The sequence below is a fragment of the Phyllostomus discolor genome, chromosome 5, assembly GCF_004126475.2.
Source record: "Phyllostomus discolor isolate MPI-MPIP mPhyDis1 chromosome 5, mPhyDis1.pri.v3, whole genome shotgun sequence".
Classification (NCBI taxonomy): domain Eukaryota; kingdom Metazoa; phylum Chordata; class Mammalia; order Chiroptera; family Phyllostomidae; genus Phyllostomus; species Phyllostomus discolor.
The window spans coordinates 129,019,181-129,045,025 of NC_040907.2; the positions used below are offsets into that span (position 1 = coordinate 129,019,181).

At 34.7% G+C, this 25,845-nt stretch overlaps 2 protein-coding genes across 3 annotated transcripts in view; one reads left to right on the top strand and one right to left on the bottom strand.

Moving 5' to 3' along the window:
• The window catches only part of CTNNA3 (catenin alpha 3), a 1,497,017-nt gene that overhangs the window by 536,028 nt on the left and 935,144 nt on the right, over window positions 1–25,845 (top strand). The window lies entirely within an intron of this gene.
• LRRTM3 (leucine rich repeat transmembrane neuronal 3) overlaps window positions 1–25,845 on the bottom strand; it is a 170,702-nt gene that overhangs the window by 67,492 nt on the left and 77,365 nt on the right. The window lies entirely within an intron of this gene.

Genomic DNA, 25,845 nt, shown 5'->3' on the forward strand with positions numbered 1-25,845 from the left:
AACTTTGACAAATTAAAAGAATAAAATTAAAGCTCAATACAGTGAAAGCCTTTTCGTGATATACTCAGCTGATGCAGCGCAGGCCTGTAGCATAATTTGATAGAAAGATTGAAATTCGAGTGCTGTGAAAAGTGATTTGGTGGCATATCTCAGGCTTTTTCCTCACAGACCTGCCTCTCCTGTCAAAGTTTCTGATTGGAATTTAGAAATTGCATGTCAAAAAATACTTTCAATGGGAGTGTACTGATCCACGCTAGAACACAAGTAACATTTCTTCAAATTCTTTACCTTCTCTCTGACCTCTAACTTCCAAGTTAAAGAAAAAAATTTTGAAAAATACTGATGTCAATGACAGCAGCAATAAAAAAAAAAATTCAAAAGAACCTACACTTAAATAAAGTGTGTGAATATAGTGTTATTATACACTTTTTAGCTTCAGTTTTTCTTCCTTCCATGCCATTCTCCATATATTTTTACAAGAGCAAATATAATAGAGTTACACCTATGTTTTTGATCACTCTAGACACTCATAGCCTAAAGATTTTTTAGCCATAGTTTTGCTTATTCAGACAACATTTAATAGACACTTTATGTGCAGAGCACTGTGCTCTGTACATCTGTCCATATATGACTAAGGAAATTGCTCCTGCTCTCAGCGATATGACATTTGAGGAGGGGAAATGCACACAGATCAGTCAATACAGGTGAGCATCTGATGACAGGCACAAGGAACCATCAGTAATCAGATGATGGAGAGAGCACCTCTAAGTGGTGGGCTCGATGAGGGCTTCATGAAAACAGGTGACATCTGAACTGTACCTTCCAAAGTTTCCTAGTGCAGGCATGAAGGGGATCTTTCCGGCTGTAGAAATGTCAAGAAAAATGGCATTGCCAAGCGATATGTCATCAGCATTATCAAACAGTGAGCAGGTGACTGTACAAAGACTTGTTGTATTAGACTGCAATGCATGTGAAACAAATATTGGGAAGCAAAATGGGTCTGGGTAGGCTGGGGATCAGATTTTAAACAATAGCAAAAGTATGTGAAGGAATTTTAATCTTATTATATAGTCACTGGGGAGTCACTTTTTGTATCTGGGCAAAGGGTTGGTGATGTTAACATGTGCTTTAGAGAAAGATTGAGTGTAGAGAAAACAAAACATGATAATTACAATACTGTAACTGTTGGTTATTAGGGAAGTTCTGAGCTTGTGTGATGTTAGTGGGGAGAGAGAGACTGGAATGATGCCTGCATCCAGGGACCATTATGTGAGGGCCTAGAACACTGAAGGTCACAGACACAGGATACTAGAGTGTGTGGTAGGTCCTCAGCCAACATGAAAGAGTAAGAAGAAGAAATACCAGCTCCTTGATGTCAACTTGTATTTATCTATTATTGGATGCTGTAACACTGTCATTTAGAATATAGTATGAGTACAAAATAGGCACTCAGTTTATGCTTATTAAGTGAATAAATGATTGCCCAGAGAATGACTGCATAGAATAAACTCCTTTGTGGGTGAAAAGGTGATCTTGGTTGCCCTGAGTTTGACTTTCGTAGTAAAGGACATATCTACTGGCACTAGTTAGATAATGAAAAGCACTGGTGTGGCTTTGGGTCTAACAGTATAGCAGCATCAGGAGGACTTAAAAAGTGTATCTTTAAAAGAATAATCTCTCTAATTAAAATCAATCTAAATTGTTTCAATTATTTTTGTTAAAATACTTCTTTTTAAAATTGTGAGTTTCTAGAAACCTCATGGAAAAGTCAGCTATTGTCTTTGTTCCTTTATGCACAGATGGAAATAGTATAAAATGATCCAAATAAAAGTTAAGGTGCTTTAATGCAATAGCCCACTGTTGTGAATAATTTAAAATTCTTCAGTGTGTTGAAAACTAAATAGTAGGTGTCATTCTAGAGTACTAGAGTCTTCATTTTTCTCATACACAGCTGACAGCTTACATGCCAGTAAACAAATGCCCGTGATTCAGTGTGCTCTTATAGGGGAGTTAATCGAACTGGGAACATAAAAAAATAAAACATTATTTTTGTTATATATCTAAGTGATTTTATTCTGTGTTTGACTTCTTTTGCATAGAGTATGGTACAATAAAATCAGAAAATTTAAATATGGTAAGGATATAATTTGAATAGATTTTCACTAATAGCTTTGAATTTTATAGTGTAAAAATATAACTGTAGATGGAGATCAGTAGCATCGATATGATGCCTAATATCTGGCAGTATGCTAGGCACACATGCAAAGCGTTATCTGTAGATACTATTTTTATATCATTCATGATATATTCCCATCACCTATATAGCAGAACTTCCAAGAATCACACACATATTTCTTTTTTTCTCTTAAGTTTTGTCAGTTGAACTAATATTTCAGAAATTAATTTATCAGTCATGATTTATTAGAGCTACCAAGTAAGTGGATGAATTTTCTTTACTTGATTTTTAAGAATAGTTTCTATATGTCAGTGACCTGTGCTTAGGTACCAGCGCACCTTTGTTCATTAAACTGAAAGGAGAAGCAACATAGTTCAGTGCCAAACAATGACAGTTCTTAGCCACAGAAGTGGGACTTAAGTGTGGGATGCAACCACTTGCTAGCTGGGTGTCTGTGGGAAAATTATGCATTTTTTCTAGGCTTCATTTCCTTCACATATAAACAGAGACAGTCCTCATGGGAGAAATAGTGAGAATTTTATGAGCTAATATATGGAAAGTACATGGCCTACCTCATTTTATTGGAAAAGAACTTAGACAAATTATGTATTGCTGTGAACTGTTTTATATAAACCATAGGCTCTTATTACTATTCAGAATCATAGAATTTCATGATTAAAAAGTAATTGCTAAAGTAATTGTTATCATTAATAAAGACTGGAATTAAAATGGCATTATTACATGGGGTAAGTATGAAAAATTGCTTGGTATATTTCCTGCCAGGTTGATGAGGCTTGCTCAGAATGATTACTGATCTGGCCATCCCTTTTCGTGATGTTACAATCTTGTGACATTGTGGTAGGGTGCTAAGAATAATTCATACTCATTTCTTGGATCTCTAACACAGAATTACATTAGTTTTTACCAGCAGCTAGGGTCTTAGTCTTATCAAAGTGCTGTTTTTGACAATAGTTACCACTTTGAACAGTGCTAACATTCCAATTATTTAACTTCCCTAAAAGTGCTGTTGCATTATTTCCCCTGAAAGGTCCTCAGTAGTCCCTGGCAGCCTTTTAGTGTCTTTACTTAGCAGGATTGCCTTTTTAAGTGATCAGTGAAATGATACATTTGCTTCAAAATCTTCAAAAAGAACTCAGGTTTGAAGTTAATTCAGTGCATTTTAAATAAGCACAATGTACAGTAGAAAGGGACAGTGTGCCCTGGAGATGAGGAATGAAGATGAGGAATTATATTCTTAGATCTGATACTGATTTTTTTCTGTCATCTTCTGCAGACCATCTTATTTCTTGTCTTTTAGTCCCTTCTGTTATTGAAAACTTTTCAATCTGTGAATTTCCACTTCACATGAGTGCTCAGCTATTCTTTTACTAGAAAAAACCTTAGCCAAGTTATATATTAATATATACCAATTTGTATAAGTCATTGGGATTTATTTATACCTGGAATGAGAACTTCATAATTAAATATCACTTTAGAAGTCATCTAGTGTGAACTCTTCTTTAAAAAGATGAGAAAACAGAAGCCCAAGTGAATGGTATAAAATGGTATAAAATGTGTTCAGAGGTCAGGTGAGATTCAATTACTAACTTTATTGATATAATGGATTAAATTAATTCCTTCTTTTGTTTGAGCCTAACTTTCTTTATGAATAAATAATGGATATAAATGAATATATTCTATTTCTTTAGAAATACAAAATGATTTAATTAATGCTCTTTTGTTTTTGGCACTTCAGTACTGATTTATATATGTAAATTCCCTTGTATGTGTGTGGATAATGATTTAAGGCTCTTGCCTTAATTCACAAATGACCCTACATTTTGAGCTATTTAATGATTTTATAACTGAGATGTTTTTTAAAAGTACTTCAAAAGTGTATGCGGTATCCCTGACTGGTGTGGTCCAGTTGGTTGGGCATCGTCCTGAAAATGGAAAGGTCACTGTTCTGGTTCCCAGGCAGGGCACACGCCTGGGTTGAGGTTTTGGTCCCTGGTTGTGGTGTGAAGGAGAGTCAGCCGGTAGATATTTCTCTCCCTTTCTCTCACCCTCCCTTTTCCTCTCTCTAAAGATAAATAAATAAAATCTTTTTAAAAATGTATACAAGGTAAATTATAACAGATGTATGATTACTTTAAAATGCTACCTCAGATGTTTCTTAACCTTAAACTTTAACACAGCGCCATTCTGTATAGCAGAATGCTTTAAAGTTACAGTGAAGCTGCCAAGTATAAAAATACAGCACATGAATGTCTGATTTCTCTTGCAAATCATCCAACTGGTATTTCAGGACAAGATTATTTGTTGTTACTAATTTATTAAATGCTGAAAACTGAATGTTTGGATGTCTAAAATATACCTTTGATATGGTTATTGCAAGGTTATTTTTTTTCAAAATAGTTTCCCACCAGAATGTTTGAAATAAAGGGTGTAAATATGTTAACAAAGCACCTGTGGGGCATTTGGAATGCGCATGTGCAGTCAGTGTGGTCTGACATGACTTTGAGTCATGACAAACGATAAATTGTACCTGTGTGATCCAGGCTGATACCCACTAGCCACATGTGGTCATTGAACATGGTTTTGAGTGCAGTGAAGGAACTGAATTTTTAATATTAAATTAAAGTTACAATAGCCACATGAGGTTAGTTGCTACCCTATCGAACATCTCAGATATAGATTGATTTTTGATATAGAGTGAGAGATTTAAGAGTGAATTTGTAAGAATATCTAGTTCTTTTTATCCATATTTACCTAGAGCCACACTAGTCTTTTAAAAAAAAGTGAAAAGTTATTTTTAACAGCTACCAGAAAAAGCCATCTCAAAATTCTCTGTAGTAACCTACACAACTGTTAAATAATTCAATGTTAGAATTCATTTATGTTATTCAAAGTCTTCAGTTCTACAGTTTCAATCAGGTTTGAGTGTGTACACATTTTACTTGGAGCAGATGAACACCTGAGGATCGCCACTCTTCCTAAAACAGTAAATAAACCACCTCTTAATCAGGACCAAATAGTAAATGCTTTCATCTCCCTTTATAGGTCTTTCTAACTTGAGTCAAACTCTTCTGAATTACCTCCAAACTACCTGTGACCATATTTGCTTGTCAATGTAACAACCTCCAAATGTATTTGCATTGGCTGTTTACATGAGAGATACTCCTTCAACTAAAAATTTAAGAATAGTCTAGGGCATAAGTAAACTTTTCTCCTCACCAGAGGACTTTGTTTTTTTCATTGCTTTTAGAGAGAGAGAAATGGAAAGGGGAAGGGAGAGAAAGAAACATGATGGGAGAGAGTAGCATTCATTGGTTGTCTCCAGCACCTGCCCAGACTGGGGACAGTATTGTGTCTGGACCAGAGGTCACAAGTGTCCTGACCAGAGGCCACATGTGCCTGTGCCTGGACTGGGAACAAACCCACAACCTAGGCATGTGTCCTGACTGGGAATTGAACCCACAACCTTTCAGTTACAGGAGGATGCTCCAACCAACTGAGCCACACCAGCCTGGGCAGTGAACTTTTTCAAATAGCTATTAATATTTAGCTAATGGAGTAACAACCTGGACAGAAGTTATAAGCTAATAAAATACGTGATTAAGCTGAACAGTAGGGGGATGTTAGGAAAGATCAGTGATAGACAAAGTACATCTTTTGAACTCAGAGTAACTGAACTAGTCTGATGTTATGAATGGAATGCACAGTAGGAACATTAATAGGGAGTTCTAGGTAACTGAATTGTAATACGATCGCCATGATTTTGAAGCACTTTGCCTGATTTCTTAGTGTGTGGTAGAATGAAAAGTTGAGTTTTGCCTTATGCTTGCACCCAGATGTTAAATGACTCTTCAATTTTAATATATTTATACTGAATGGTTACTGTCTTCCTAGGAATTTCCCTTCTTCCTAATCGAATTACTTGTTATAGAATGGGAAGAAACCTTGAAGGCATTGATATTACTTCACTAGCTTGCTTCCATTTCTCTTAGAAGATCAAACTTCTTTTAGATTTTTGAATATCCTAAAAAGGTTTGGCAAATATTAAGGGGAAAGAAACCTCAAAAAGTGTAAAAGAAACAGAAATAACTTTTTGTGTAAGTTATCTCTGACTTGTTTCTTGAGCTGGCAAATTCTGTACCATTGCACATGCTGTTTGAAATAACTATGCTCTATAATTTCACAGGCTTCTTGGCTGGAGTCTTTCCTTCCTAGTTCCCCAAATGCTGGCCATTCTCAAGTGCTACTTGCTCTATTTTTTAAAGTAAAGAATGACTGGCAAATTCTAAGTTTTAGTCAGGTAGAGGACATGAAATACAATGGGAATCATGCAAGCTGTTGGCAATGCCTCGTTCCTGTATGTATTTTCTAACTTTCAGGTCAATCAATAAAATTGTTGCTGTGAAGACCACTTTTAACTTCTCTGCCTGTGCTATTATGTTTAACTTTTTTTTTTTAAAGGGGCAGAAAAGTCCAGTGAAAAGACTGGGCTCCAGATGAAATTTTCCAGTGTATTGTAGCAAACATTCTGATTAGGGGAAAGTAAAATGTCTAGTATCAGAAGAGAATGAATCCTGGCTCTGCCATAGTCTCAACTTGAGTTTGTTGTTTTCATCTGTGAAATATAGTTAATACCAACTGCTTAACCTGCTTCGCAGAATGATTATGAGGGTCAAGAGGGAAAACATAGGTGGAGGCTTGATAAAGCACCAAGTGCTATCCAAATATGGAGTGATAGCCATTCTCCTCTTGATCATTATGATATTCATCTAAGAGCTTATCACTCAAGCAAAAAGTAAATATCAGTGTGCATTTTAAAGTTTTTGAAAAAAAATTAAAAATGTATACTTTCTCTGTACTCTAATGGACTTATTATTAACACATTCTAAGCAAACTCTGAGAGGAATCTCTATGAACAATTGTATGAAATGTCCTAAAACAGCAAGAGACAGTCACTTTCATTGACAAAAATATTTTTATTTGATATTATCTAAGTGAGTCATTAAAATAATTCAAGAACACCAATTTCAGATGAATGTCAGTTAAATGCCAGATGTAAAACTTTCAGTAACTTCCAGAAAGGTAATAAAAATGATCTGGTTAACTCATTCAGCTTTTTCTTCCTTGCCCTCCTCCCTCTTTCTTTCCTCTTCTTTCTTCCTTTCCTTTTTTTTGTTCCTTCTTTCACTAGAGCATCTGCTCTATCAGCAGAATTTGGAGGTGCTACAAGGATATAAAAGAAATGGAAGACAAAAATCTCTGCTCTCAGGGAGTTTTCAGTTTAGCTGAGTCTTTTGAAATTATTTGTGATTTAGGTAAGAAAATTTTCATCATCATTTATTTTTTGAGAACCCAGAATTAACTCTGTCAGAAGTTACAAGTCCTGATCTACAGGGTTACTATTTTAACATGATCTTTAAATTACAACCTCTCAGAGTGAAGATGAATAAGCTTTTTAGATTTCATGTTTCTGAATTTTTTTTAGTCAGTAAAACATGAGTAATGGTTTATTTTTTCAAAGATCTCTCAATTTTTCAATAAAACATTTGAATGGTTAAGGACCTGAGATAACAGTTTTAAATGAAAATTAATGATGGGCCTTAATATACTAATTTTTCTTCAGTTACTCCAAGTGAAAGAAAGAAAATTTATGGAGAGATTGGTTTCCTTTCACGTTCTAAGCTCCTTTCCCTTGAACGTGAATTTTCAGAAGACTGCTTTTATTTTGAGAGGTAACCTTGACTTATATTTAAGCAGCTATATAATAGCAACATTTTTTTTAATGTTTTTCCTGTTAGTTGGCTTTAGGACAATTTATTTATTTTCTACTACTAATATAACATTTTTTATTTTGTTTTTGTGGGTGTGTGTTTTGTTCTAAATAGCACTTAATACAATGCATTAGCTCTACTGGTAGCAATGTATATTTACGACATGTTCCAAAAGTTATTAATTCATTTATCTTCATAAAATTCTTCTTGAATCTGGATTTCTAGGTGGTGATTGGTATTTGAGTGAAAATTAAGAACATCTGTTAACAGACATTATGACTTGTCTGGATTTTCAAAGTTCAACTAAAAATACCTTTTTGTTCTTTTTGTTCTCTATCATATAGTACTTTAGAGAGTATTTCAACTGATGTGATAGATTCAAAAAGTATCCTTCTCACAGTGGTAAAAACTGTGTCAGAAACTGAATTTTCTTCAGTGATATTACAAATAGCAAAATGCAAAATGCATTCTCATCCTCTTAATAAAACTTGCATATATTATTATAGTCATATAGAAAACTTATAATCTTTGCAAGATTAGTACTCTATGACTTTATCTTCTTGAGCATTGCACTTGTGAGCAAAAAAAAATTTATAAAAAAATTATATATGAAGAGGTAAGAGGATTGATATATGGCCTTTATTAACTTTTTTTTTTTTGTTTTAGTTTGCAGGGATACATATTTGAGTGCTTACATAACATAAACTAACTCCTTGGCAGTTAGCTCAGTTAATTAGAGCATCCCAATATGCCAACATTGCAGGTTCAATCCCTAGTCAGGACACATAAAAGAATCAACCAATGAATGCATGAATAAGTGGAACAACAAATTGAAGTTTCTCTCTCTCTCTCTGTCTCTCTCCTCATCTCTCTCAAATCAATAAATAAAAATATAAACTAACCAAGTACTTTTAAAGCAGAAATATGCCAGAATTAATTAGCACAACGAATCTTGTTTTCTACAGTTTGTCATGACAAACTTCTAGACACTTGTTCCCATGATGTTGTCATTACTCAGAACATTTTTGAAACTCACTTTTGGTAAATACCTTCAGCGACAATTAATGGGTAATATTAAAGATATTTCTTATTATTTCATACTTTATATTTAAAAATATGAAATACCTTCCTTTATTCCTTAATACTGGTTGTAAAAACTTTTGCATAAGTCCATATATTTAAAGAAACACTTTATTACACCTAAAAGAATGTGTAGTAGGCTCTAAAAGTATTTCCAAATAACTAATTTACCCAAATTTGAGCAATGGCAAAGTCAACAAACTGATTTTCTATTTTCCCAAGGTGACTTCTTAGCTAGTTACAACCCACTTGGATATATGGTTTGTTTTATTATGTTTCTTTCAAAATTAAGAAAATTATTTGAGTTTAAAGGATATATCACTGTGATTCTGTGGTAAGCTGAACAATGGCCCCCACCCAAAGATATCCAAATCCTATCACTAGTACCTGTGACTGCCTTACAGGACAAAAGAAACTTGCAAATGTAATTAAGAGTCTTAGATAGAGAGACTATACTGGGTTGTCTGGGTGGGCTCAAAGGTATAAATGCAAAGATCCTTGTAAGAGGGGCAGAAGGATAGAAGCAGTCAAGTCAGGTTCTCAGAGAACACAGTGAGATGACCGAAGCAGGGAGAGAGGAGACAGGCTTGAAGATGCAACATTGCTCACTTTGAAGAAAGAGGAAGGGGCTATGGGCCAAGGAATGCAGGTGGCCTTTAAAAGATGGAAAAGGCAAGTAGATAGATTTTCCCTTTGAACCTCCAGAGAGAGCACATCCTTGCCAGCACTTTGACTTAGCTCAGCAAAGCTGATTTTGAACTTCTGACATCTAGAATTGTAGGATAGTATTTTTTGTTATTTTAAGCCACTAAGTTTATGGTAATTTGTTACAGGGGCAACAGAAAACTAATATAGACCCCGAGGCTTAAAAATTGAATAATAGCTCAAAGAAACCTTAGACACCATCTAGTCCAATTTCTTCTGGTCTGGCTTCTTACACATGAATTATGAAATGTTGAATATCATTTTGCCTACAATTATACAATCTATAGAAAACTTATAAAACCCAAATATCCTGATCTTGTAGTCTAATGGGCTTTTTTGCTTGTTGTGTTATGTAAAATCCCAAACATGTTTTAGTAATTATATAACATATTATTTTTCCTTGGTGTCTTTCTAAGAAGATCAGTAGGTCTGAATAGGTCAATACACATTGACTTTGAATCTCTCCATAGATTTTAATGACTTTGTAACCTTAATGATTCTTAACTCAGTCTTTCCAAGGTGAAGATCATCAGATTGTCTGACACTATGAAGCTTTTCCCAGGTGTGAAAGGTAGAAAATCTTGCATTATCATAGATCTCTTAAGTCAGAAGAGATTCTATTAAACAATAATAATCTGGGGGTGGATTCCAGATATCCTGCATGTAGAAGGTCTATTGGTAAGCCTGTTGGGCTGCCAGGGTTGAGAATTGCTATTGTGCAGTGCTTATTCCCTAAAGTTCTTGACTTTGGGAAGCATGAAGATCCATGAAGGAAACTTCCCATGGAGTGTGGTCTTGTTCTACTTTGCACAAAACCCTTTCAGCAGCTACATATTTCCTGGCTCTCTGTCTACTGTACTATATTCACTGTAGATTACTTAGATTCTTGATCTTGAGAGCATCTAAAGTTTTCCATACCATTTTTTCCCTTTATTTGGCATTTTTCCTTTACTAGATCCTTTTCCTCTCAATAAAAATATTAGAATCCATTTGTTAATTTCCATAAAAGGACTACTTGGATTTTGGTTGAAATTGGGGAATTGACATTCTAAAATATTGGGAAGTCCTGTTTTTGAACATAGCATTTTTCTCCATATATTTGTCTCCTTTAATTTCACTTAGCAAATTTTGTTTTCAATTTTCCAATTATTTTTGGTTGGTATGCAATAGTATACCTATTTTTGTAACATTTTGTATCCTGCAGCCTTACTAAATTTACTTTTGGAAGGCTTAATTTTCATTCACCACTTTTCCACCTTTTCCTTTGTCATCTGTTGTTTACTTTTACCAGCCTGTGGAACTACTTTTGGGAGACAATCTTCTGTTAGTCACGTTCCATCGTCTCTTTTTTAAATTCTTCTCTTCCATTTCTCCTTAATATGTGGATGATAGCTTTCTTCATGGAAACACACACACACACACACACGGAAACTTTCTCCCAGTTACCATGACAGTGTACTAACCTGGATTTCTAACACTGCCTATTTATTCCCAGAATGTTTTTCTGGTCCTTTAAATTTCCCATCTTTTACATGGAGGTGTTTTTCCATGTTCTTTCTAAAATTGTCTTCTCTTCTTCCAAACTCTGAAATTTGATTTTTTTTTTTTTTTTACGCATTTGGCTTCACAGACAAGTTACCTTATCCAAGAGTCCTGACTGAGCATCTCTGTTTCTTCGGAAACATACATCATATTTCCAAACACCTGGGATAGGCCTATTGACACCCAACCTAACGGTCAAAATTAAACTTGTTTTAATTGCAGTGAATGAAAGTTCTTAGTTTATTTCTCTGACTATCCTACCAGATCTCAGCCTCCAAGTCTGATTCCCCCTTTTATTCCTCTCTTCCAACTTCTAGTATTTCACTCCTGTTTGATTATATCATGTTTCCCTTTATAATTTTCCTTTTCATTTGGACTGTCACTGTCTTATTTCAGCAGCTCATTAAAACTTTAAATTATTAGCACACACATTTTAATAATTCCAGAAATATTGAGAAAAATGTTTAGTATTTAAACTGTTTTCATTTTGTGTGCATTCTTCTCCTTCTCTTCTGAACATATACTTACATTTTAATTGCCACTGTATTATAGATACAACTTTATTTTATTTTTATACATTTTCTATATCACTAGATTTTATGAATATAATTTTAATAACTACATAAGAGACCATCACATTTTTATTATAATTTTTGTTATGTTATCTCTTTGTTAGATATTTAGGGTATTTTTAATATTTTTCTATCACATAATATTTCGAGAACTCTCCTTTTATACGATTTTCAAAATTTGGACATTTTTCTTTATTTTTCATTCTTACCCAAGGACATACTTATTGAGTTTAGAGAGAGGGGAGGGGAAGGAGAGACAGAGAGAGAGAGAGAGAGAGAGAGAGAGAGAGAGGAAGAGGGAAACATCAATCTGTTTCCTCTCATACACTTTTCTACCAGGGACCTAACCCACAACCTAGGTATGTGTCCTGACCCAGAACTGAACCTATGAACTTTCAGTTTGCTCCAACCAACTGAGTCACACTGGCCAGGGCTAGATATTTTTCTTAATAAATAAAATACATGAAAAATTTCATGTGACTTTAAATTGTACATATGTACAATTGTATGTACATACATACATACACAGGCACATTTCTTTTTTAAAGATTTTATTTATTTATTTTTAGAGAGGAGAGGGAGGGAGAAAGAGAAAGAGAGAGAAACATCAATGTGCGGTTGCTGGGGGCCGTGGCCTGCAACCCAGGCATGTGCCCTGGCTGGGAATCGAACCTGCGACACTTTGGTTTGCAGCCCGCGCTCAATCCACTGAGCTATGCCAGCCAGGGCCTTAAAAGTACATTTTAAATTTTATTTCCAAATTAGTTTTTTACCAGTTCATTCACTGATTATGTATAAATGCTCCCTATATACTTTAACTCACAGTCATTGTTTAAAATTTTGCCTCAGTAAAAGGGATGAAATGGTACTGTTATAAATATGCCTATGTTTAATAATTAATAAGGTTAAACATTTTTTCCCAGTGATTGGTTGGCTATTTGTATTTCTTTTTTGATCTTATCATTATTTCAGTAGCCTAACTGGCCTTTCTTTTCCATCATGTTTTACCTCCTGCTGACAGACTAACAGTTACGAATACCAGGAAATCATGCCACAACCAGCGACAGAATGAGGAAAAGTTCCAATGTCTGACTGTTAGTTACCAAATAAGACTGCGTTTGCTATTTGGTAATCTCAGACTTCCATATTCAATGTTTAAGCATCCTCTAGCCTTTTGTCACAGGATCCTTCAGGCATTCTGAGTGCCAGTCATACCGCATACCCTTATTTTCTTCTAGATCTTTTCTCACTATCTTCTCTTCACCTGAAGCTTCTCTGTTTGAGTCCTACTTACTAAGAAACCATCAAATACTACCTATCTCTCATGATTATGCCCATTAGAATCAGTCTCTTTTGTCTGTGTTCCTACTCAGCTGTGTTTAATCCCCAGTTTTGGTGCTTATCTCATTCTTCCCATAAAATAATTTTAGATATCCAAATATGATTTTTTCATTTTAAGTTCATTGAAGTAAAGGGCTGTTCTTAATCAGTCTTTGATTTTCCATACTGCCCCAAACAGTGGGAAAATGTAACAAAATTTAGGAAATATATGTTTAATTGTTTGAATTTAATTAATTTTGGTTTGTTTTGAAAAATTCTAAAGGATAAAAATTCTTGATTTCTATAAATGAACAGAGGTGAACCTCACATAATCTTATAATTGGGAAAAGTTATAATATCCTCATTGCACTCATGCAGGAGCAAACTCTTTCAGATAATAAGAGCATAGAAGGGAGACTATTAGAAATGGTTACACTTATAAAGAATCCCTTGTCTTCATGGCAATACATTTAAATAAGTGTCTGTATATTTGAGCTCTTGTTCTTACTCAGAAACATTTAAAACACACACACACACACACACACACACACAAGCTTTTCAGTTATTTACTTTACTTACTGGGATGATATACTTGTGATTAGCGTTGATTGGTGTGGCCCAGTCATTTAATTTTGTTAAACTACTGTTACATAAAATACTAAAACTCTGTCCATTCACTGCTTTTGATGCATATGTTTCATCATCAGGAGATTTGGGACTGAATTGCAAGGTGGTGACCATGATAGAGTCAAAAGCACTGTGCTTCCTAACTCAGTGAAGTAACACAGTAGTATTGGTATTAACATAATTATGTTGTAAAATGCATCAAAGGTGAGGTATTTAGAGCAAATTAAATGAGTGACATTGTTATTTCAAAATCCATATTTAATCTTATGCTTGGCTGTTTTTATGATGGAGTTACAGCAATGGAGAAAATTATGCATGAATGGAAGAATAATTGATACCTTCATAAACAGATGCTTAGAATTTGAACTTAGAGTGAGTAAAGAACACTAAAAGTCAAATGGGACAAACAGAAGAGATAGCATCCATGGAGACAGTGAAGGATTAGCTGAGATTATTTTAAGACTATTTGAATTGAGAATGACATTACATGGGTGAAGTCTGGAGAGAGAAGTCCTAACTTTGAGTCCCAGTGACTTGCTGTGTAACCTGGAACAAATTACTTAATCTTGGTGCACTCCACGTTTTCTTACTTATAAATGGAGATAATTACATATTCTATAAAGTTGTTGTGAAACAATCAGAAAAATGATATGACTATTTTAAATGTATATTAACTGACATTTATTAGATTGTATTGATATGTTGTATAAACTTTATCATTCCACCACATTTGAACTCGATTCATTTCTTTACTCAGAAATGTTCAGTAAGTACAGGCACTGTGTTTATTAGGTACGCAGCAGTAAATCAAACAGATCTAACTCTTGCTTGCAGGGTACTTTTGATCTAGTAATAGTTGCTAAATACTGAAAAAAGGGTTCTTCTTATCAGCTTCCATTTAACCCACCTGCCAAATTAACTAAAGGTTTTTGTTCCTTTTGCACAACACATGGACTAATGTTTATTGTACACTTAATGTCTGGCTAGTAGTAATAGCTAATATTTATATGTAGCACTTAACAGTTGCCAGGATCTGTTCTAAGTGCTTTGTATAAATTAATTCCTTTAATTTTCACAGCAAGATCTCAATGTATATAATATCATCATTCCTTTAATATTGTTAAAAATGTTGTTACTACCTCAAATAATATACAGATTTAATGTACCTCCTCTTAAAATAGCAATTATATTCTCAGAATTAGAACTAATCCTTAAACTTATAAAGAACCATAAAAGATCCTGAATAACCGAAGAAATCTTGAGAGAGAGCAAAATGGAAGATGTCATGCTCCATTATATCAAATTATACTACAAAACTATAATTATCAAAACAGCATGGAACTAGGATAAAATACAGGTATATAAATAAATGGAATAGAATAGATATCCCAGAAATAAATCCAAACTTATATGGTAAATCTATGGTAAGGATACACAAGGGATAAGACAGTTCATTCAATAAGTGGAAAATCCTGGGGAGAGGCGAAATACTTTCAGTGTTAAGGAAATAAAAGATTTTGAAAGAAAGTATTTGAGTCTATAAGCTGAAATAGTGGCTGCTAATTTCCCAGCTAAATTCCAGTCATGCCATTCCCCTTTCCCTTCCCATTACACATTTTTTTTTTTTTATTTTGCCAGCCCCATTAAACATGAGCAGTGGTCAGAAAGGGACAAATGGATAAATCTATGCATAAAAGCTGCCATTTTCTCTTTCATATAAGGAGAGGAGATCAAACAAAATAGCTATAAAAAGTATATATCACAAGAGGTATGTTTCCTAAAAAAGAGTTCAGAGAAAGAAGAGTTCAGAATAGAGAGCAGGTAACGATATAAGGAGATTAAAATAGAACTAGCAGAGTTCAGGAAAAAATGAAAATGTAAAAATAGCAAATATATCATAGAAATAGAATAAACTTGACTAAAAAGTCAGAGGCACAGATACTATGAACAGCTGTACAAAATATGTGTAAACAATATGAAATGTTTATAGTGGTGAATGATACGGAAGATAGTTAAAAGAGAGCCAACATATGCATCATTAATGTTTCTGAAAAAAGAAAAAGTGATTCAACAAAAAAGAAAAATACAAAGAGGAAAGCTGTTACAAAGATCTGAATCTCTAAATTGAAAGACCATACTATGTCCTAGGAAAATGTATATAGAACAATGAATACCAAGAGATATTTTAGTACTGTTTCCTGAACTCCAAGCGTAACAGAACACTCGATATGAACATTCGATGGAAAAAGGCAAACTGCTTTTAAGCAGCAAAATAGCTTGGCTTCCAATTTCCAGGTAATGTCAGAAGCCAGAGAGGCATTTGCTACACAGTTCTGAGAGAGGAGAAGTGTAACTCAAACTTTATTTTCTGTTGAATATAATGTCAACAGAGAGATACCCTGCAGCCTAAACACATACGTACTCACCCACAGAATGAATCAATATCAATAGCCAAGAATAGAGAACTCTGATGATTAAATAGTTGGTGAATATCAAGTCTATTTAATTATGGATCAGAAATAGCAACTTTAGGAGTTACAGTCATAGAATAGAATAAATGTCATAAACTGTGGCAATGGCAATGACTGGGAGTAGAGAAGGCAATATTGGAGGAAGTATCAGTAAGCTAATTTTCTTTTATCCATGACCTGGGGTTAATAGCTACTACCTAATGTTAATATATGTAGTTAAAAAGAATACAGACCCCAGTTTTTCATGTTTTTTCCTCAACTTTGGAGTGCCTTTTTATAAAATGTTATGGTTTGGGCTAAACCTTGACCTGAATTTCAGTAATTCCTCCAGTTTTTGCTTCAATATATTCTTTAGTTAAATTCAAAGAGAAAAAATGTAACATTTAAATATTAAAATATATGTAATTTTATTCAATTTTTAAAATTAGGCTTTTATATATATATATATTTGTCTTTGATCCATCTTTCTTGCTTAATTGATATTTAGAAATATTGGAGTGATATTTACTTGGTGTTAGAGGTGGTTATTTCTTTCTGATAAATGTGGTTTGGATTACCTAAAATGAAACTTTCTATGAACTTTTCCATACCACTTGAATATGTCTTTTATAAAAGACATATACCATCTAAAAAACTCAAGTCCCACTTTTTAAGAAATTATAGCATTATCACCATTTCTCTTTAGAAACTGCTAGTTAGTACCATAAATCTCTGGCAATTATAAATTATGGAACTGAAGTATCAAATGAAACAGATTATAAGAACATTACATTTTCTTTAATATTTAAATCTAAAAGCCAATCTTCTCTAGAAGGATGTTTTAAGGGAGCCTGTATGACAAGCAGACACCACCTGGGGTTCCTAGATAAAGGTATTCCTCATTCACGGGTCCCATAACTCTGCAGGTGACAGAGTTAAAACGCATGCAGTAGCTTATTAAAGCTATAAATAGGAGCTAAGCTTCTCGTCAACAAAGCAGCATGACATCAATTACAATTTTTGTGTAAACCTATTACCACTCCTACATCAACTTGATGAGGAATTTATATAAGCCCAGTGTGGTTATAAATTTAAGAAAATTACTAGTACATCTTGGAAGCACTGAGGTGTGCATGGGACAGAGTGCTGGGAAGTAAACGCGTGGTGCACGATGGTGACTGACTTTTGTAAAACCGAAAGAGAAATTGATCATCTTGATGCTTTGAAGGGAAAAACAGTGTGTTGTGAAAGCCCTTTTTCTGTATCCTTAATCACTTGTTTTTAACAATGAAGCAGCTGGGGTTTGACAAAGCAGAATCCAGGGAGGCAGGTTAGCAGGTTCTTGGGCCCTGTGGCTCTGACTGCCTTTCTACAACTGTAACAGCACATTGAAAGGAGAGGTTGTGTCACCCCGACCTGTGGCCATAGAACCTTCCTCAACATTAACTGTTTCTCAAAGTTAACTATATGGTGTTAATACTTACTTTTGTGTTAATAAAAGAAAATGATCTTTACTTATGATCATCGACCAGTATAACTAACTGTGCCTGTAGGAATAAATATGCCTGCCTTCTCTGAGGTCATGGGGCAGTTCAGGATACAGTGTTTTCATGTGACTATCACAGCAAATGTTTGGACTTTGAAGTGTGTTGTATGTCTAAGCATGCTGTCTTCTTTAAATAGTCTTTGCTTATTGGTAGTGATAGTGATTGTTTAAAGGCATTAGAAATTTTTGTTTTAACAAATTCTAATAAAGAAAAAGATATCTAAACAAATTACTTTAAAAATTATTATTCCAATAAACAGAGCAAATATTACAGATATAAAATTTTAATTTTGAATGGTAGAAAGAGTTATTAAACTAGGGAAGGCAGCCTAATGCAGCATTAAGCACACTGGCTGCAGATGACAGACCTGAATTCTGGTAAGCCTTTTCCACCTGTGAGCGTCTGACTTGAATCTTCTCAGCTAACCTCCCTCATCTTTATTTTTATCTGGAAAATGAGAGAGTGTGTCCTTCCTATCTGATTTACAATTTTTAAAAAAGATTTTATTTATTTATTTTTAGAGAGGGAAAGAGGGGAGAGAGAGAGAGAGAGAGAGAGAGAGAGAGAGAAACATCAATGTGCGGTTGCTGGGGGCCATGTCCTGCAACCTAGGCATGTGCCCTGACTGGGAATCGAACCTGCAATGCCTGGTTTGCAGCCCACACTCAATCCACTGAGCTACACCAGCCAGGGCTTGATTTACAACTTTTTTAAAGTGATAATAAACCATGACGGTATCACTTAATGAATATTACTTAATGGCCATTGCAGTGCATGAGAACTGATAAGACTCTGCCTGAAAAATAAAAAGGAAAAGTGCTAATTATTTTCATAATGAAATAGTAACATTGAAAGTAGTATGTGTTTGCTGCTAATTAATAATGGTTTCATATTTATGTGGCTATAACATTTTCCAACCAAAATAATACATTATAATAAGATCTAGTTATATTTTCTGGGATCACTTGGAATAAAATTTAACATGCATTGTCAGGAAATCTGATTGTTTTGCAGAGTGCTAGAACCCCAGAACAATGTGAAGGTGGAAATCATTCAAAAACCTAATGATTATATTTGTCCAAGTAAGAGGACAATCAATAAAAAGCAGATACCCAGTGGACAGTGTTCTTTGGAGATGCTGGGTATAAATTGTCATGATTTTTGTCTTCCTAGGGTTCCTGGAGATGAGTTTGATATATGCAGGGCTGCGTGCCCTTCTAGCGAGTAGCTTTTCTATTTTCTAAGATGACAAACAATAATAATGCTTTTTGAAATAAGACTGTTGGGAAAATGAAGTCTGTGACATCAGCAGGTTTTTATCATTTTCAAATGATTAAGTTGAATATTTATGGTTTCCTCTTAGTTGTGAGCTATAATGATTTATACTGTATCAAAGAATTTTTAAATGGAAATCAACATAAAGGGAAAGGGAGAGGAGATGTTTTAGAGAGGACTGACGCTCAGGTGAGGATGTTGGAGCTCTGTGGTGAGTGGTAGTGTTCTCAACTGTCTCTGGGTTTCAGTTCCACACCTGTAAAATAAGTGGGTTGGACCAGAGGATCCTTTTCAGCTCTACAATTCGGTGACCTTGTGATATTCTTCATACTTTGTGACATCACTGGCTGGAGAGTTTTCTCTATTTGTCAGTGGCAGTACGGACTGTAGATTTTAGTTGGAATTGTGTTTTGAATCATATTTGGTGCTCTTGTGAGTTTTGACAAGTTACTGTAACTTCTTTAAGCTCCTGTTTCCTCATACATCAAATGTAGAAAATAATACCTATATGACTTCAATTTTCTCTTCTGTATGTGTGAGAGATGATGGTATCCACCTTCTAGGGTCATTGTGAGAAAGAAATGCGTTCACATGTAAAGTGCTTAGAAGAGCGTCTGGCACATTACATACTCAACATACTCACTATCATCACTGTCATTGTCATCACCATAGTTGCACAAAGCCTTGGATGAACATGGTGTGAATCATCCTTGTCTTAATTTTACTAAAAATTTGGAAAAAATACTATTTTTTATTAGAACCAACATGTACATATTATGGAATAGAATTAAAAGATTTCCTCAATATCAATGGAGCCCAGTGGAGCACTATACACTTTCTGGCTTCCCGAATGCACTCTACAGATTAATTCCTATCATGACTATTAACAATAGTGTATTATACTTTATTTGTAACATCCTGAATAATTTGTTATTAAAAACAGACTAGCCTAGCTCTGCCATGCAAGGGGTAAGTGATCGCACAGGGAAGATAAAGCAGGAAAGCATTTCACAATCAAAACATGAACCTAATCTCACATTGCCTTTCCCACACCAAACCTATGCTATATTGCATGGATTTTATTCTTTTAATACAACCTTGGGCACATGAAATGCTAGACTGACCTCTCTGATGAACAATGTTTTAATTTCAATTTAATAATATTAGATTTTGTAGATTTATATTATACATTCCTATTATAGTTGTTGGAGGCCTATGACAAAATGTTTTTTTGAAAATGTTAACTTAATTATAGGTTCAGAGAGCAATAAAGAATGTTAGCCATAAGGGTATAACTTAATAAATGTTTATTTGGCATATACAAATGTGTCACACCCTGATAAGTGCTGGGCATATAAAGATGGATAAGTTGTAATTCTTTCTATTGAGCTCTAAGCATTTGGGGTGTAGCAAACACTGTTGTTTGGCTGAGTCAGTAGCTCTTCCTAAATCTCCTCTCCTGTGAGCCAGTCTTCTTGGGCTGAACAGTTCCTAGCAGCTACTGAGAAGTGAGTAGAAATTTGCTGGAGGCAATAGGGTGTTAGGGTGGTAGGGATACTTTTGTTTTCTTATTAAAAGAAGAAAGTTGTAGCTCATGCTCTCCTTCCTCTTCTTTTTGCCTTGAGCACAGATTTAGTGCCTGCAGGGCCGCAGCCATCTTTGGACTGTGAGGTGGTAAGCCGAAAAATAATTGGAAAGATATTAGGTCTCAACAGCAGATGCCGCTATGTCCTGGCTTTTAAAATTTTCTTTGTAATGCAAATAATAAACATTTAAAAATGTTAAAACATTGTTAGGTTTTCTGTTATTGTATCCAAAGACAATCCTAACTAATATGAGAGGAGACATACTTGCCTGCGTATAATCCTGAGACAACAGGTTGGTTGCTATGGCTGTGATAGTAACCTTTCTACAGAGTTCGGTGGTTTAGGAGCCACTCAGGCACCACTGCCAGCAGACCTGAGCCTATGGTGAGGACCCAATAAGCAATACATGATTTTTAAGGTATTAATTTTGAAGAAACAAGGGAACAAATAAATCAAGCAAAATTTCAGCATTTAAATGCATTTAGTTGTAAATATTTTGCTGTCAGATTTTTAAATCTGATAGTGTTTATGCTGATTGCATAGTAATTGTTCAAGAGATTAAAGTCATTTAAACTTTCAGTATGTAATTTGTAAACTTCACAATATGTAATTGTGAACCAAATAATCTAGAATTCTGCTTCAGTGGGTAAAAAGTGACATTATAAAACAATAGAACATATCTGGGAGATTTGCCCTAGAAAATGGTAGCTAAGCTTATGGAAATACAATTGAATAAACTACAGAGTATGTGAACATAAAATTACACTTTTCAAGAATCAGAGGAAGATATACACATAGAACAATAGCGCATTAGATAAAAAAAATTCATTTCTACCTTTACCAGGTTTATTGTCAATTGGGTAAGACATAAGGAGGATAGTTTTAAAAACCAGAACTATTGGACATGCTTATAAAGCAACAAACAATAAAGCACTAATTAGTGTAGAGCAGACTGAGTAAATTAAGTGGAGTTTAGGGAGGAAAGAGCACAGCTTTGGAGTCAGGCGGAAGTAAGTTAAATCCTGGCTGTGCCTCTTCCGGCCCGTGTGACCTTGCGGCTTACTTTCCCTGCGTGGGTGCAGTAGTGTTTACTTTGCAGGATGGTTGCAGAATTGTATGCAAAGTACCTGACACTGCACTGTTAAATAGGTGGGAGCTAATTATTAAAATAACAGAATAATGAAAAATGCTGAATCATTTAGAAATAAATGATCAATAAAAAAGATGGGGTAAAATAAACACACAAACTAAAGCATTACTTTTGTTTTTGGTTGGTACAACCAGAGAGTAATTACTGTTTGGTATCACACTGTAGCTTTCTTCTGATCCATCATATATATGCGTTCCCTCCTCCCACTTCCTTATTCATTCCTTCTCTCAGCAGTAACACTTGCTAGCCACTCCGTGTACAAAATTTCCTCCAATATGTAACATATGGCCCAAAGGATGAGGGAGACAATGGACAGGTAAAGAAAGAAGTTTCAAATTCAAAATGCAATGAGGGAAATGAACTGGGGGATATGATGAAGATTATCCCATTGGGGGAAGTGATTTGGATAGAAGGGCCTATTTTTAGTAAACACTATTTTTCCTTTAATTGGGCCACTTCTCTGGTGATTAGGAGAGTGGTGGAGATGTGAAAACTAACAAGGGGCAGACTTTGGGTTCTCATCATCTGTCACTGAATTGCATCGTTGTCTGGCTTTGGGTGTGTCTTCTTCAGTAGAGCATAAAAGCAAACAGTAAAATGTCAAAAACCACTTTTAATATATTATCCAGAAAACTATTAGCATTTCTCTTCACTAGGTAAGAAACCAATAAGATAGAAACAGGGCGTCAATGAGTTTTTAGGAAAACACCAAAATTATTTTTGTGTGCTATTTTCTGTTTTTGTTATCTGTAAAACTGCATCAAGACTTTAGCTAGTAAATAGTAACTAATGTAATTTTTTCAATTTTGTGCATTCCTTTGGGGTGATCCAGCCTAACAACAGAATCTGCTCCTAAAATATTGCATTGTACTAGAGATATTTCCCCTTTGGCTGGAAGTACAAAGGTATTTCCCCCTTGGCTTTGTAGGAATGAACAAAATTGTATTGATATTAAGGCAAAGAATCAGAAACAAGAAACTACATTTTCCAGTAAATATTTTATAAGGAGAAGAGGTTGTAAATAATTGACATGATATAAGCTTAAAAGGCATTCATCAGCAAGTATACTAGTCTTTCAAAAGCATTGTTTTGTTAGACTAAGGATGTCAACCACCTGACAATGCTGTCCATTATCTTGACCTATGGTAGCATGAGTTTCAGTCCTCTATTAGAATGTATCAAGATTGCAGTCAACAATGCTGGTTTCCGCTGGGGAAGAAAAATGCCTACAAATGTTACGTGTTTCAAAAATTCTGTGATCAGCATTTATGAGGGCAGGAACATATGGGAATAAAAAGCAGGCAGAGATGACATGTTAGACACCATGGTGGGGTGGGGGAGGGGCTGACCTACTGTGTGCTACCATTCTAACATGGAAACAATGTGTCAGAAATGTCCTGGGAAAAACATGTGACACAGTTTCTAACTTCAATCTGAAGACTACTGAGCTCCCTCACCTTCTCTTTTTTCATCCTCACCATTTTATCCTTTGGTGCCCGTGAACATTAGTAGCTGGTTATGCACTATGTTTAAAGATAGGAAGAAATCATCCAAATGGTGGCAACACTCTTGCTCTTAAATCTTTTTGTAGAAATTAAAACTCAAAACTTCCCTTCAATTCAATTGTCCAGCATGGGTCATTAGTCAAATAAATGGCTAAGACACAACCATGGCTCCACTGCCAGCTCTTGGCTTTAACAGAGGGCTGTTTTTTGTTTTTGCTTTGTTTTTGCATCAAAAAGTAGATGACTAAATGCATTTGTGTTAGGTGAGAAAAATGGTTTGATTAAATGTGTTTACATATATTGCCCTCACTGAATATTTGCTATTGATGCTTCAGAATATTAGCCTTTTGACCACAGAAATCCCAGAACCAATCTAGTACTTACACATCCTCTAAGAAACATGTGCAAGGTGTAATTTCACAAATTTAGTGTCTGAAATTTCCATTTTATTCTGTTCTTTGGCTGATGCATTGCAAACATTTGTTAAACTCAACCATCCTTGGACAGAGATAACATGCGAGTCTGATAAAAATTAACCTCTTGATTTATTATTGACTTTTTCAGTTAACTAGCCAGCATCTAACTAATCTCTAAAGGGCTAGGACTTCAGCAATTAAATTCTATATGAGAGCAAGGAAATGCCTGTATTTGCCACTGGTTATCAGATATGTTAACATTCATTTGAAAAAATAATATGAGTAGCCTCCACAGTTAAATAAATATTTTATTTGCATGGATTAAATACAGATAAAATATCCCCTTATTGCTAGACTCCTAAGAGCCTTTGATGTGCTAATTGATTTGAGGAATCTTCAAGGTAAGGGATATAGTATACAAATTTCCCAGAAGTATTGGTTCTTGGAACTTCTCTACACTTTCTTTGATTTTTCTTTTCTTTTTCCTTTGGATAAATGCAGTATTTCACAAGACTGCTGTTCTTTGGCACCTACTTTGGGAAACAGGGGTACAGGGCTTGAGGACTTCATATAGCATTCAAGGCTCTCTTTTTTCCAGGAGTAGTTGAAGATTATTCAGTTTAAAAATTTAAAGAAGACACAAAAGAAAGGAAGGGAGTGGCAATAATGGACAGAAAGGCATGGATATTAATTTTGTTTATTTCTCAATTTCGTCCCAGTTCAGTCACGGGCACAGATATACTGGCTGAATAACTGAGGCAGTATGTTTCTGCAGGCGTCCAAGTGTAGATGAAGTCTTCCTGGCAGGATGCAGAGTATTTGAATGAAGTAGGGCATTGTAATTTTGTATCATTGTTTGGTTATTGCAGCTAAAAGACTGCATTGTATTAGTAGCCTGAGGATAGAAGCATGGCATTATGAACAGTGTCATGATTGCCACAGAAGCAATGCTGCCTCTGATGAAGATTGTACTTTGTTCAGCATTCACAAGTCCCATTAAACATACACTTTCAGGAAAGAAAACTTGAGCCTTGTTTAGAATAATAATGGTAATAGTTTTTATCCTATGTTTTATCCCTATTCTACTTAGTTTAGTTTAAAAATTGTTTTTGCTTATATGAAGACATCTGTAATTAGAAGCATTCTAAATAAATACTAAGTATGTTTATCTATTTTATCCAGCAATTGTGAAATATGGTCAGTGACTTCGGAATTATGAAAACATTTTTCCACATGATAACTTAGTACCATGTTAACCTTCCTTTTTATTTTAATTAGTTGTACACACAAATAGGTATCTTTAAATAAATGACCCAGTACTGAACTGGCCATTAGAGCCATTCAATGCAGTGCTGAGATGATTTACCTTTGTCTATTTTGCCCAAGTCATAGTGTCAGACTGTCATAAATAAAAACTTCCAGTGGGGATTGTCTTTGTTCTGCTCTTCACAGATACCACACATAGATACCATTGAAATATCTCCTACCTATGACTTGAATTTAGATTCATCCTTGCAGAAAGCATTGATTTTTAATCATTAAATTATTTCAGCTAAGCATTAAAAACATTTTACTTTTACAAAAACTTTTGTATTAGGATAAATTGTACACAGTGACCTTAGATGATTACTTGTACTACTCTGAAAGCTAGTGGTTATTTGAAATTATTTGTGTATCAGAGCCTTTGGCAAAAGCTATGGAAATTAGATATTTAAGTAGTGTTACAGATAAGAAAGAACTATTGTTTGCAAGAGCTAACTCTTCAATTGTATTAAAGAGAATGTGAGGAAAATTTTAAAAAGAGGATTTATCTGATTGACTTCATATGAAGACGTTAGGGAGTTTTCAGAACATCTAATCCAGTCTTCTCATTTTTTTGGATGAAGAAACTGAGCATCTGAGAGATGACATGGCTGGAGTAGTCACTCAACTAGATGGTGACTGCTCCGATCCTAAATCTTCAGACTCCCAGACTAGCACCCATTTCTGCCCCCTTTGTTTTATCGATTTGCATTTCCCAGCTACATACAACAAAGCCTTGACTGAAAGAGAAACTCCTGATTTTAGAAAATGTAGGTATAGGGATGGGCAAGATTGTCAGTGAT